Here is a 14,132-nt window from a genome sequence, read left to right on the forward strand (position 1 = left end):
CTAAAATTAAGTTTTTTGGTCGTCGCAAGTTTTACGCAAAATGCAATAACAGGCGATCAAAACGTAGCATCTGCGCAAAAATGGTACCATTATAAACGACAGCTCGAGACGCAAAAAATAAGCCATATCTGAGCCATAGATCCCAAAAAATAAGAACGCTACGTGTTTCGGAAAATGGCGCAAAACGTGCGCCACTTTTATTGGACAAACTTGTGAATTTTTTTTAACCCCTCAGGCTATGTCCGCACGTTGCTTTTTACCTTTTGAAAAGCAGGACACAACCATTTTGGCATTAAATGCTGCAGTTCAAAAAGCAGCAAAAAAGCAGGTAAAAAGCAACGTGCGGACATAGCCTTAGATACAAGTAAACCTATACATGTTTGGTGTCTACAAACTCGCACCGACCTGAGGCATCACATAGATACATCAGTTTTATCATATAGTGAACACGGTGAATAAAACATCCCAAAAACTATTGTGCGATCACACTTTTTTTGCAGTTTTTCCACACTTGGAATTTTTTTGCTGTTTTCCAGTACAATATATGGTAAAACCTATGGTTTCATTTAAAAGTACAACTCGTCCTGCAAAAAACAAGCCCTCACATGGCAAGATTGACGGAATAATAAAAAAGTTACGGCTCTCGGAAGAAAAGGAGCAAAAAACAAAAACGCAAAAACGGAAAGTCCCCGGGGGCTGAAGGGGTTAATGTTAACCTTTTTTCTTTAGAACAATTTGGGTTTTTGCAACAGCTATTTCAGTTTCATATGTCTAATAAATGATGGACTCAGTAATATTTCTGAATTGAAATGAGGTTTATTGTACTAACAGAAAATGTGCAATCCGCATTTAATCAAAAGTTGACCGGTGCAAAAGTATGGGCACCTCAAAATAAAAGTGACATTAATATTTTGTAGATCCTCCCTTTGCAAAAATAACAGCCTCTAGTCACTTCCTGTAGCTTTTAATGAGTTCCTGTATCCTGGATGAAGGTTTATTTGACCATTCCTGTTTTCAAAACAATTCCAGTTCAGTTAAGTTTGATGGTCGCCGAGCATGAACAGCACGCTTCAAATCATCCCACAGATGTTCAATGATATTCAGGTCTGGGACTGGTATGGCCATTCCAGAACATTGTAATTGTTCCTCTGCATGAATGCCTGAGTCGATTTGGAGCAGTGTTTTGGATCATTGTCTTGCTGAAATATCCATCCCCTGCGTAACTTCAACTTCATCACTGATTCTTGCACATTATTGTCAAGAATCTGCTGATACTGAGTTGAATCCATGCGACCCTCATCTTTAACAAGATTCCTGGTGCCGGCATTGGCCACACAGCCCCAAAGCATGATGGAACCTCCACCAAGTTTTACTGTGGGTAGCAAGTGCTTTTCTTGGAATGCCTTGTTTTTTTGCCTCCATGCATAACGCCTTTTTGTATGACCAAACAACTCAATCTTTGTTTCATCAGTCCACATGACCTTCTTCCAAAATGTAACTGGCTTGTCCAAATGTGCTTTTGCATACCTCAGGCGACTCTGTTTGTGTCGTGCTTGCAGAAACTGCTTCTTTCGCATCACTCTCCCATACAGCTTCTCCTTGTGCAAAGTGCGCTGTATTGTTGACCGATGCACAGTGACACCATCTGCAGCAAGATGATGCTGCAGGTCTTTGGAGGTGGTCTGTGGATTGTCCTTGACTGTTCTCACCATTCTTCTTCTCTGCCTTTCTGATATTTTTTTTTGGCCTGCCACTTCTGGGCTTAACAAGAACTGTACCTGTGTTCTTCCATTTCCTTACTATGTTCCTCACAGTGGAAACTGACAGTTTAATTCTCTGAGACAACTTTTTGTATCCTTCCCCTGAACAACTATGTTGAATAATCTTTGCTTTCAGATCATTTGAGAGTTGTTTTGAGGAGCCCATGATGCCACTCTTCCTAAGAGATTCAAATAAGAGAACTACTTGCAAGTGGCCACCTTAAATACCTTTTCTCATGATTGGATACACCTGCCTATGAAGGTCAAAGCTCAGTGAGGTTACAAAACCAATTTAGTGCTTCAGTGAGTCAGTAAAAAGTAGTTAGGAGTGTTCAAAACAAGAAATTGATAAGGGTGCCCATACTTATGCACCTGTCAAATTTAGTTTAAATGCAGATTGCACATTTTCTGTTAGTACAATAAACCTCATTTCAATTCAGAAATATTACTCAGTCCATCAGTTATTAGATATATGAAACTGAAATAGCTGTTGCAAAAACCCAAATTGTTATAAGGAAAAAAGGTTAACATTAATAGGGGTGCCCAAACTTTTACATATGACTGTAAAAAAAAAAAAATCACACAGGGGAGAAGCCTTTCGAAATATGGGAAATGTTGCTCTACAAAAGCTGAAATTGTTAGTCATCAGTGAATTCATACGGAGAAAAAGGCAATTTCATGTTCAAAATGTATGAAATATTTCATATAAAAATCATATCTTTCTAGGCATCATATGAGTCATATAGGGAAAGCAAGGTGTTTTCATGCACCGAATGGAAAATGTTTTATACAAGAATCATTTTAACATTGTAACTGAGAATTGACACAGGGAAAAAGCCATATTCATGTTCTTAGTATGGTAAATGTGTTTTTGTGAAACACCATATTGTTAACCCCTTCACCCCCGGCTACTAAAACACCCTAATGACCGGGCCATTATTTGCGATTCTGACCAGTGTCACTTTGACAGGTTATAAGTCTGGAACGCTTTAACGGATCCTGGCGATTCTGAGATTTTTTCGTGACATATTGTACTTCATGTCAGTGGTAAATTTAGGCCGATATTTTTTGCGTTTATTTGTGAAAATGTAGGAAATTGTGCGAAAATTTTGAAACTTTGAAAATTTATGCCCATAAATCTGAGAGATATGTCACACAAAATAGTTACGAAATAACATTTCCCACTTGTCTACTTTACATCAGCGCAATTTTCGAAAGAAATTTTTTTTTCGTTAGGAAGTTAGAAGGGGTCAAAGTTTATCAGCAATTTCTAATTTTTCCAACAAAATTTACAAAATAATTTTTTTTAGGGACCACATCACATTTGAAGTGACTTTGAGAGGCTGAGGTGACAGAAAATACCCAAAAGTGACCCCATTCTAAAAACTGCACCCCTCACACTGCTCAAAACCACATCCAAGAAGTTTATTAACCCTTTAGGTGCTTCACAGGAACCAAAGCAATGTGGAAGGAAAAAATGAAAATTTTACTTTTTAACACAAAAATGTTACTTTAGCCATAAAATTTTCATTTTTACAAGGGAGAAAAGAGAAAGTGCACCCTACAATTTATTGTGCATTTTCTCCTGAGTACACTTATACCCCATATGGGGTAAAAATCAATTGTTTGGGTGCACGGCAGAGGTCGAAAGGCAAGGAGCGCCATTTGAATTTTTGAACGCAAAATTAGCTGCACTCATTAGCGGACACCATGTCGGGTTTGAAGACCCCCTGAGGTGCCTAAACAGTGGAGGTCCCCCACAAGTGACCCCATTTTGGAAACTAGACCCCTCAAGGAGTTTATCTAGATGTTTGGTGAGCCCCAAGGGGCTCCACAAAAGTCGATAATATTGAGCCATGAATACAATTTTCTTTTGTTTTACCACAGAACTGTTACTTGAACCAGATAGCTTTTTTTTCACAAGGGTATCAGGAAAAAATGCACCATAAAACGTATTGTGCAATTTCTCCTGAGAACGCAGATACCTCACATGTGGTGGAAAGTAATTGTTGGGCGCATGGCGTGGCTCAGAAGAGAAGGGCACCATTTGACAGCAAAATTGGTTGGAATCATTAGCGGATGCCATGTCACGTTTTTAGACCCCCCCTATGGTGCCTAAACAGTGGAGCTCCCCCACAAATTACCCCATTTTGGAACTAGACCCCCTCAAGGAATTTATCTAGATGTTTAGTGAGCCCCTTGTACCCCCAGGGGCTCCACTGAAAGTTGATAACGTTGAACCGTGAAAATTATTTATTTTTTTTTAAATTTTTGCAGCAACAAGGTAGCTTTTTTTTTTTTTCTTTTTACAACGGTATCAGGAAAAAATGCACCATAAAACGTATTGTGCAATTTTTCCCGAGTACGCAGATATCTCATATGTGGTGGAAATCAATTGTTTGGGCGCATGGCGGGGCTCAGAGACAAGGAACGCCATTTGACTTTTCAAATGCACAGACGCAGTGCACTGATCGGCCGCTGCAGGAGGCACGGTCGGATGAGATACAAAAAGCGCTGGGGATACGGAAAAAAAAAAGTGTCACGCCAAAAATTGAGCAGGGATGCCGATCCGTTATGTGCATCCCTGATCAGCGCTCGGCGGGACGCACGGACTGATGCGATACAAAAAGCGTCGGGGATACGGGAAAAAAAAAGTCCCGCCGAAAACTGACCACGGATGCTGATACGTTATCTGCATCCCTGATCAGCGCTCGGCGGGACGCACGAGGTGTAAAAATGGACAGGGGATAGAGGAAAAAAAAGAAAAAAAAAAAGTTATACTCACAGTACCCAGAGGATTAGCAGGAGGAACAGCTTTACAGCAGCAGCAGGCAGGAAGTTGGACAGCTCAGCAGAAGACCCAGGAAGAAGGACCCAGTGATGGAGGCAGATGTGATTGGCCGGTGAAGACAGGTAAGAGGACGTCGGGGGGACAGCAGAGGGGGTGGGGGAGAGCAGAGGGGGTGGGGGAGAGCAGAGGGGGTGGGGGAGAGCAGAGAGGGAGGGGGAGAGCAGAGGGGGAGAGCAGAGGGGGAAGGAGATACCGGAGGAGCTGCAGAATAGAGATCACGGGGGAGGCCGGCAGATTGGGATGTCAGGGGGCAGATCGGGATGTCGGGGGGGCAGATCGGGATGTCGGTGGGGCAGATCGCAGGGGGGCAGGGGCCATTACGGGAGCGCGCAGGAGCAATCACAAGAGCGCGCAGGGGCTGCAAGGAGAGCAGAGGAGGAGGGAGATACCGGAGGAGCTGCAGAATAGAGATGGCGGGGGGCAGGTCGGGATGTCGGGGGGAAGATCGGGATGTCGGGGGGGCAGATCGCAGGGGGGCACGGGCAGGGGCCATTACGGGAGCGCGCAGGAGCAGTCACAAGAGCGCGCAGGAGCTGCAAGGAGAGCAGAGGAGGAGGGAGATACCAGAGGAGCTGCAGAATAGAGATGGCGGGGGGCAGATCGGGATGTCGGGGGGGGAAGATCGGGATGTCGGGGGGGCAGATCGCAGGTGGGCACGAGCAGGGGCCATTACGGAAGCGCGCAGGAGCAATCACAAGAGCGCACAGGGGCTGCAAGGTGAGCACAATACTCACCGCTCCTACTCCGTGACGAGACAGCAGCGGCAGCAGCAGCGGTGGCGTGGTACCACTAGTACCAGCCAGTGCTGCACGCTGCAGACATTTTGGGGGAGGGTCCCCAGACCAGCACAGGCCTGGGGAGGGCGGCCACCGGCAGATCAGACCGCCCCACTGCACACTGATTGGAGCGATTGCGCGTCATAGCACGATCGCTCCAATCAGTGCTGCAGGGGCTGGGGGCGGCATGTTTGAGATCCACCTATGATCTGCTGTACCTGCTACAGCACATCATAGCCGGATCTCATAGTATCGCACTAATTCCGGCATTATTTTTACCGAAATCAGTGCGAAAGATGTGGTTGGCGGTTCAGATTTGAACAGCCAATCACATCGATCGTCGATGGGGGGTGGCATGGGGTGAAGCAAAGTTCCCCTGCTGTAAGAAACAGCAGGGGACATCATTTGAAAGCCGTTGCTATGGCCACGGCAATCAAATGAAGTTTAGGCCGTAAAATTACGTCCCTGGTCGTTAAGTCACGTTAAAATAGGACGTAATTTTACTGCCCGCAGTCGTGAAGGGGTTAAAGGGAAGGTGTTGCGGTTTTTTATTTTTGTATTAAAAATAGTGATTATGATATCAAGTATTTTTAATACAAAATTAAAATCACTGCTTATTTATTTTTTATTTAATGCTAATTTTACTGGAGGCACTGGGGGCTGCCGTGCTGGATTTGCTGTGTGTGTTAAGCTGGCTTCACACTAAGCGACAGCGACAACGACGTCGCTGTTACGTCACCATTTTCGGTGATGTAACAGCGACCTTGTAAGTCGCTGTTATGATCGCTGCTTAGCTGTCAAACACAGCAGAAGCAGCGATCATAACGTCGCTGTGCTACATGTGCAGAGAGCAGGGAGCCGCGCTTAGCGCTGGCTCCTTGCTCTCCTAGGTACAGTACACATCGGGTTAATTAACCCGATGTGTGCTGCAGCTACATGGCACAGTGCAGAGAGCAGGGAGCCGCGCACACTGCTTAGCGCTGGCTCCTTGCTACAGTGTACATCGGGTTAATTACCTGATGCGTACTGCAGCCACATGTGCACAGAGCAGGAGCCGGCACTGGCAGCAAGAGCGGAGGCTGGTAACGAAGGTAAATATCGGGTAACCAGGGAAAGGGCTTCCCTTGGTTACCCGATGTTTACGCTGGTTACAGCTTACCGCAGCTGCCAGACGCCGGCTCCTGCTCCCTGCTCGCTTCATTTCGTCGCTCTCTCGCTGTCACACACAGCGATGTGTGTGTCACAGCGGGAGAGTGACGACCAAAAAATGAAGCTGGACATTCAGCAACGACCGGCGACCTCACAGCAGGGGCCAGGTCGTTGCTGGATGTCACACACAGCGACAGCGACGGGACGTCGCTGCAACGTCACAGAAAATGGTGACGTAGCAGCGACGTCGTTGTCGTTGTCGCTGTGTGTGACACCAGCTTTAGGACAGTTACTCACTGCTTTATGGCAGCCCCTGTGCATAGACTCTGATAGTCGGAATCCGACCCCTAGACTTATTACAGGAGAGCTGCCTGCTGTGAAATGGACGCGCCCCCTGGGCTGTCCAGATCACAGCAGAGGGAGGAGATCAGCGCCATCTTTCTGCAGCTCACAGCGGTCATGCTGTGTGCTGAACTTTTCCCCCTGTCACCCGTTCGGCCCGTGGGAGTAGTGTACTGGCACCCCACCCCCTCCGCCGCCGATGCTACCATGTCAGATAATACGCTCTCTCCCCATGCACTGTCACCTGTCGGCCTTTGTGAGTAGTGTACCGCCCCCCTCCCTTCCTGGCCGCAGCGGGCGTACTTGTGCGTGTGTGCTTGTGTGGCAGAGCATTTTGTGTCTGTGCTGGCAGAGCATTGTGTGTGCGTGTGGCAGAGCATTTTGTGTGTGTGCTGGCAGAGCATTGTGTGTGCGTGCTTGTGTGTTTGTGCGTGTGGCAGAGCATTTTGTGTGTGTGCTGGCAGAGCATTGTGTGTGCGTGTGGCAGAGCATTTTGTGTGTGCGTGTGGCAGAGCATTTTGTGCGTGCATGTGGCAGAGCATTTTGTGCGTGCATGTGGCAGAGCATTTTGTGCGTGCATGTGGCAGAGCATTTTGTGTGTCCGTGCATGGCAGAGCATTGTGTCAGCGTGCGTGGCAGAGCATTGTGTGCGTGCATGTGGCAGAGCATTTTGTGCGTGCGTGCGTGCATGTGGCAGAGCATTTTTTATGTGCGTGTGTGGCAGTGCATTGTGTGTGCGTGCATGGGAGAGCATTGTGTGTGCGTGCCTGGCAGAGCTTTGTATGTGCGTGCATGTGGCAGAGCATTGTGCGTGCGTGGCAGAGCATTGTGTGTGTCTGTGTGCCTGGCAGAGTATTGTGTGTGCATGCATGTGCCAGAGCATTTTGTGCGTGTGTGTGGCAGAGCATTTTGTGCGTGTGGCAGAGCATTGTGTGCGTGCGTGGCAGTGCAGTGTGTGTGCGCGTGCCTGGCAGAGCATTGCGTGTGCGTGCCTAGCAGAGCATTGCGTGTGCATGCATGTGGCAGAGCATTTTGTGCGTGCGTGGCAGAGCATTGTGCGTGCGTGGCAGTGTAGTGTGCGTGCGTGTGGCAGAGCATTATGTGCGCGTGTGGAAGACCATTGTGTGTGCGTGTGTGGCAGAGCATTGTGGGTGAGCGTGCGGCAGAACATTGCGGGTGTGTGGCAGAGCATTTCGGGTGGTCGTGCATGCAGAGCATTGCACCGGTATGCTGCTCGGTCACAAACACAGTATATACACAGTGCTCACACGGTATATAGTATATACACACAGTATATAGTATATACACACCATACACGGTATATAGTATATACACACGCTGGCTCCGCCTCCGCTGCCCTCATGCTGGGTGCTCGGTCACACACACAGTATATACACAGTGTGCACACACACTGCGTGCGTCCGTGTGGCAGAGCATTGCGGGCGTGCATGCGGCAGAGCATTGCTGGACCTGGGCATGCAGAGCGTTATGTGGGGATCACTATGCAGCTGTCCTTGGTGACACTTTAGACATTTGTGGTCACCAACAAAATGGCTCTGCACTGTGTCCCTATACGTCATTCTCTCTTATCTGTTGGAAACACCCAGGTTGGGAGGGGGAGGTGTGATATCACACACACAGGAGAGCAGATTCTGCCCACTTTACTGCAGCTGTAATCCAGGCTTTTTCTACAGTGGGATTTCTGTAGGATTTCAGAAGCTGCTCCCCCTAGTGTTTGAGTGGAAAATATCAAACTTTTTAATTTTTTTTTTTTATATTTTGCTCAATTAAAAACAAATAATATTTAAACAAAATATTAAAACATTAATACTTTACATTTTTTCAGTTATTGAAATTTATTTTTTGGGCACGACACCTTCCCTTCAACATCAGAGAACTCCACAGGGAAGAAGCCATTTTCATGTTTCAAGGGTGAAAAATGTAATACAGAGAAATAAGGTTATACCAAGTAGTCTACAGACAATTGTTAGCGCTTGACCCCAATAACCATTAAATCTGCAGCTAGGTTTGTAGGCAAAAAAAACCCTTTAATTTGCCTGGAATCAGAAATGAATTTTAACTGAGATTTTTTAAAAATAAAAAATCCCCAATAAACCAGCGCTGATAAGGTTTTTTTGTTGATATTTTATACTTTTTATTGCTGTCCTTGTTTTAGACACAGATTTATTCAAAACAATTCACACAATAGAACAAGGAAAAAAAGAGAGAATACACCACATATGGTAAAAATAAAAATAAAGAATAAGTAATTGATAGTGCAGCAAACAGATACCAGGTGTCTGGTTGCAGTACCCCGGCCGGTAGTAGAGCAATTATTAAATCTAGTATAGTATATTAAGTGATGCTTCAAGGCATATGATATTTAATGCCAATTGAAACTATCACTGCAACATGATTTTTCAGATACCTGGAGAGTTTTTTTTCAATCCATAAGCTTTTAATAGAGGCTTAAAATATAAGCAGCAATTTCAGCGTTCCAAGTGCCTTTAAATGAATTTGAAGAAACTGCACTTCAGGATTGTAGTGAGGATGAGGTAGAGCCCCAGCTCATCAAGTGTTCCAATAGGAGTTTACCTGCAGTCAAGTTCAGGCATCAAGCTTCCACATACTGGGTGACTGTACGATACTTTCTCCTCCTAGAGATATAAAGTCGTTTCCATGCAGGAGTCTCCTATTTGCGCTCCTACGATCAAATTCAGACATCAACCTCCATATACTGGATAACTGTACGGTACTTTCTCCTCCTGGAGATATAGAGTAGTTTCCGTGCAAGGGACTCCTATTTGCGCTCCTAGATTAAACGGAGCAGAGCCACAAAGCACTATTCCGTGCTAGTTCACAGGGCGGTAGTTGAATCAAGCACGCAGCTTCTCCTGCTTCTTCAGTGACCGCCCGGGCATTCGCCACATACAGGGCTGGATATTCACAAGGGGGAGAGAGGCTGCTAGATTATCGGCACCTCGCAGGGTGAGCTGAGCAAAGGTCCCATCTGACGCGCGTTTCGGGGGCTTGAGGAAGGGGACCGGTAACGCCCCCGAACCGCGCGTCGGATTGGACCTTTGCTCAGCTCACCCTGCGAGGTGCCAATAATCTAGCAGCCTCTCTCCCCCTTGTGAATATCCAGCCCTGTATGTGGCGAATGCCTGGGCTGTTACTGAAGGAGCAGGAGAAGCTGCGTGCTTTATGAGTGCAAGCCAAAAAATACATACTATATAAGGATAAGGCTGCACATCAAAGTTAGATAATGGTATAATGCCTCAAGCATATGGAAAAATATTGGAAAATATAATGAAAATTGCGATTTCTAAGTATCTCCTTTTTCCTAATATTCATGGCAGGTATGCAATTCATTATTCACATGTTCAAGTTAGCAAGTAGCATTTTTAATTGTATTTTCCAATATTTTTCCATATGCTTGAGGCAATATACCATTATCTAACTTTGATGTGCAGCCTTATCCTTATATAGTATGTATTTTTTGGCTTGCACTCATAATATATATATTAGTGCTCACTTCAGTTATCCTATTCAGCTTGAATGCTTTACAGCGGCAGCGTTGCAGTAAAGCATTCAACTGCAGTAAAACCCCGATTGGAGCCTGCAGCCCCTTGCATTATTCGCATCACGGAGGTGCATACAAGAAGCAGCTGAGGTCACTGCGGGAATGGAGGACAGGTGAGAATAATTTTTAGTTCATAATAGAGGACAAAAAGGGGACCAATAGAAAGACATTACTGTAGTGCACATTACTAGAGGGCGCAAGGAAGGGGCACAAGGATGGGCACATAAGGGGAGGGGGCACAAGGACGGGGCACATTACTACAAGGGGGGACAAGGATGGGCACAGTACATTTTAATGGGATCTATTTTTATTTTTGAAACTTCCCAGTAGCTGCTGCATTTACCTCCCTAGGCTTATACTGGAGTCAATACGGTTTCCCAGTTTTTTGTGATAGAATTAGGGGCTTCGGCTAATACTCGTGTCGGCTTATACTTTAGTATATAGGGTTCTCTGCCGATCCATTACTCCTCTGATCTGTTATTTTCATTTTAATCAAGTCCAGTGGGTTTATGTACTGTATGTGGTTTTAATATCCTCTTAAAGGTGTGGTTCACCCATATTTTTTATTGTCTAGATCGATATTATATTGAGAAACAATGTTTCTCTCAAATACCTTGTGTTGTCAATAGTGCCTGTGAGAGGCACTATTGCAGACCGCTGCTCCCCGCCCAGTGACGTACCCGTCCAATGCTGCCTCGTCACATCCGTGCAGCCGGCTGCATTCTGAGCCCATCTGCTCCCTGCTCCTCCTCCCTCCTCCCTCACAGCACGTCTCTTGCTTGCAGCGTTCTGCGAGGAGGGAGGGGGGAGCAGGAGATGCGCCGTGCTAGGAGGGAGGAGGATGGGGGAGCAAATGGGCTGTGACTGCAGTGAAACACCGCTCACAGCTCAGAGTCTGGAAGACTGTAGCCGGCTGCACGGATGTGACGAGGCAGCATTGGATGGGTACGTCACTGGACGGGGAACAGCGGTCTGCAATAGCGCCTCTCACAGGCACTATTGACAACACAAGGTATTTGAGAGAAACATTGTTTCTCAATATAATATCGAGCTAGACAATAAAAAAATATGGGTGAACCACCCCTTTAATGAACTTTATCCCATGCTAAATAAAGGTTTATATTTGTATATTGCATTTGCTTTGATATATATGTTGGGTTATTTTGTAATTATGGTATCCTTCAATTGGTTTTCATAATCCTCAGGGTTTGATATCGGATGACTTCTCCCTTCTTGTTTCACAGGCAAGTTACAAGTGCATCTCAATAAATGAGAATATCATCAAAAAGTTAATTAATTTCAGTAATTCAATATAAAAAGGGAAACACATACCGTATTTTTCGGACTATAAGACGCACCTGACCATAAGACGCATCCTGGTTTTAGAGGAGGAAAATAGGAAAATAAAATTTTAAGCAAAAAATGTGGTCATGACACACTTATGGGGCGAGGATCTGCTGCTGACACTGTTATGGGGTAATGTCCTGCTCATATACTCCCCAGCCTGCTCATATACTCCCCAGCTGCTATATACCCTCATCCTGCTTATATACTCCCCAGCCTGCTATATACCCCTCATCCTGCTCATATACTCCCCATGCTGCTCATAATATACCCCTATCCTGCTATATGCCCTCATCCAGGTGTATGGCCGCATCCTGTGGCACATAAAAAAAATAAACGTTCATACTCACCTTACCTCACTCCCTGCAGCACCGCTCCTCTTACCGTCTATGTAAGCGGCAGCGCCGCTGAATGCAGCAGTCCCCCTGCAGCATTGCGATGTCCTCCGGTGGTCTGTGCCGGCGGCTGCGTGTGGACACGTGCGCACAGCGATGACGTCATCGCTGTGCGCGCCGCTAGTCACGCAAGTCAGCTGACCGGACAGACGGGAGGAGGAGCGATGCTGCAGGGGAACGGTGAGTAATGTGTACTGATTCACTGCCCCCCGCACTGATGATGATGCGCGGGGGGCAGTGAATACAGCCGCACATGATCACTCCAGGCTGCAGTTGCCAGGGGTGATCACGCGGGCCAACTGTTTATCCCTGTCCATCCTCCCGCCCACCTGTCAGCGCCGGCTTCACCGCTGAGAGATGGGCGGGAGGATGGGCGTGCATTTTAAATGAGCGGGTCCACGTGGTCACGGCAGGCTGCTACAGCCTGCTCGTGCCCCCGATGACCCGCTCCACCGCAGCACCCTCATTCCCTGCAGCCACAGTCAGACCATAAGACGCACCCCCAACTTTCCCACAACATTTGGGGGGGAAAAAGTGCGTCTTATGGTCCGAAAAATACGGTATATTATATAGTCATTGCAAACAGAGTGATCTATTTCAAGTATTTATTTCTGTTAATGTTGATAATTATGGCTTACAGCCAATGAAAACCCAAAAGTCATTATCTCAGAAAATTAGAATAATTACCACAAAACACCTGCAAAGGCTTCCTAAGGGTTTAAAATGGTCCCTTTGGTGCAGTAGGCTACACAATCCTGGGGAACAAAGCTGATTTGACATATGTCCACAAGGCAATCATTGACACACTCCACAAGGAGGATAAGCCACAAAAGGTCATTGCTAAAGAAGCTGGCTGTTCACAGAGTGCTGTATCCAAGCATATTAATGAAAAGTTGAGTGGAAGTAAAAAGTGTGGTAGAAAAAGGAGCACAAGCAACCAGGATAACCCCAGCATTAATAGGATTGTTAAAAAAAGGGCATTCAAAAATTTGGGGGAGATTCACAAGGAGTGGACTGCTGCTGGAGTCAGTGCTTCAAGAGCTACCACACACAGGACATGGGCTATAAATGTCGCATTCCTTTTGTCAAGCCACTCATGCTTAATAGATAATGCCAGAAGTGTCTTACTTGGGCCAAGGAGAAAAAAAAACTGGACTGTTGCTCAGTGGTCCAAGGTGTTGTTTTCAGATGAAAATACATTTTTCATTTCAATTGAAAATCAAGGTCCCAGAGTCTGGAGGAGAAGTGGAGAGATACACAATCCAAGCTGCTTGAGGTCTAGTGTGAAGTTTCCACAATCAGTGATGGTTTGGGGAGCCATGTCATCTGCTGGTGTAGGTCCACTGTCTTTTATCAAGACCAAAGTCAGCGCAGCCATCTACAAGGAAATTTTAAAGCACTTCCCCCTGCCGACAAGATTTTTGGAGATGGAAATTTCATTTTCCAGCAGACATGGCACCTGTCAATATTGCCAAAAGTTCCAATACCTGGTTTATTAACCACAGTATCCTTGTGTTGTATCTATGAATCTATGGGGTATTGTCAAGAGGAAGATGAGAGGCCCAGACTCAACAATGCAGATGAGCTTAAGGTTGCTATCAAAGCAACTTGGGCTTCCATATCACCTCAGCAGGGCCCCAGGCTGATTGCCTCCATGCCACGCCACGATGCAGTAATTCATGCAGAAAGGAGCCCCGACCAAACATTGAATGCATTTACTGTACAGACTTTTCAGTAGGCCAACATTTCTGAGATTAAAATCATTATATCAGTTGGTCTTCTATAATATTATAATTATCTGAGATAATGACTTTTGGGTTTTCATTGGCTGTAAGCCATAATCATCAACATTAACAGAAATAAACACTTGAAATAGATCACTGTGTGTAATGACTCTGTATAATATACTATATGTGTTTTCCTTTATATTAA

Source organism: Anomaloglossus baeobatrachus, chromosome 5 (assembly GCF_048569485.1).
Source record: "Anomaloglossus baeobatrachus isolate aAnoBae1 chromosome 5, aAnoBae1.hap1, whole genome shotgun sequence".
Classification (NCBI taxonomy): domain Eukaryota; kingdom Metazoa; phylum Chordata; class Amphibia; order Anura; family Aromobatidae; genus Anomaloglossus; species Anomaloglossus baeobatrachus.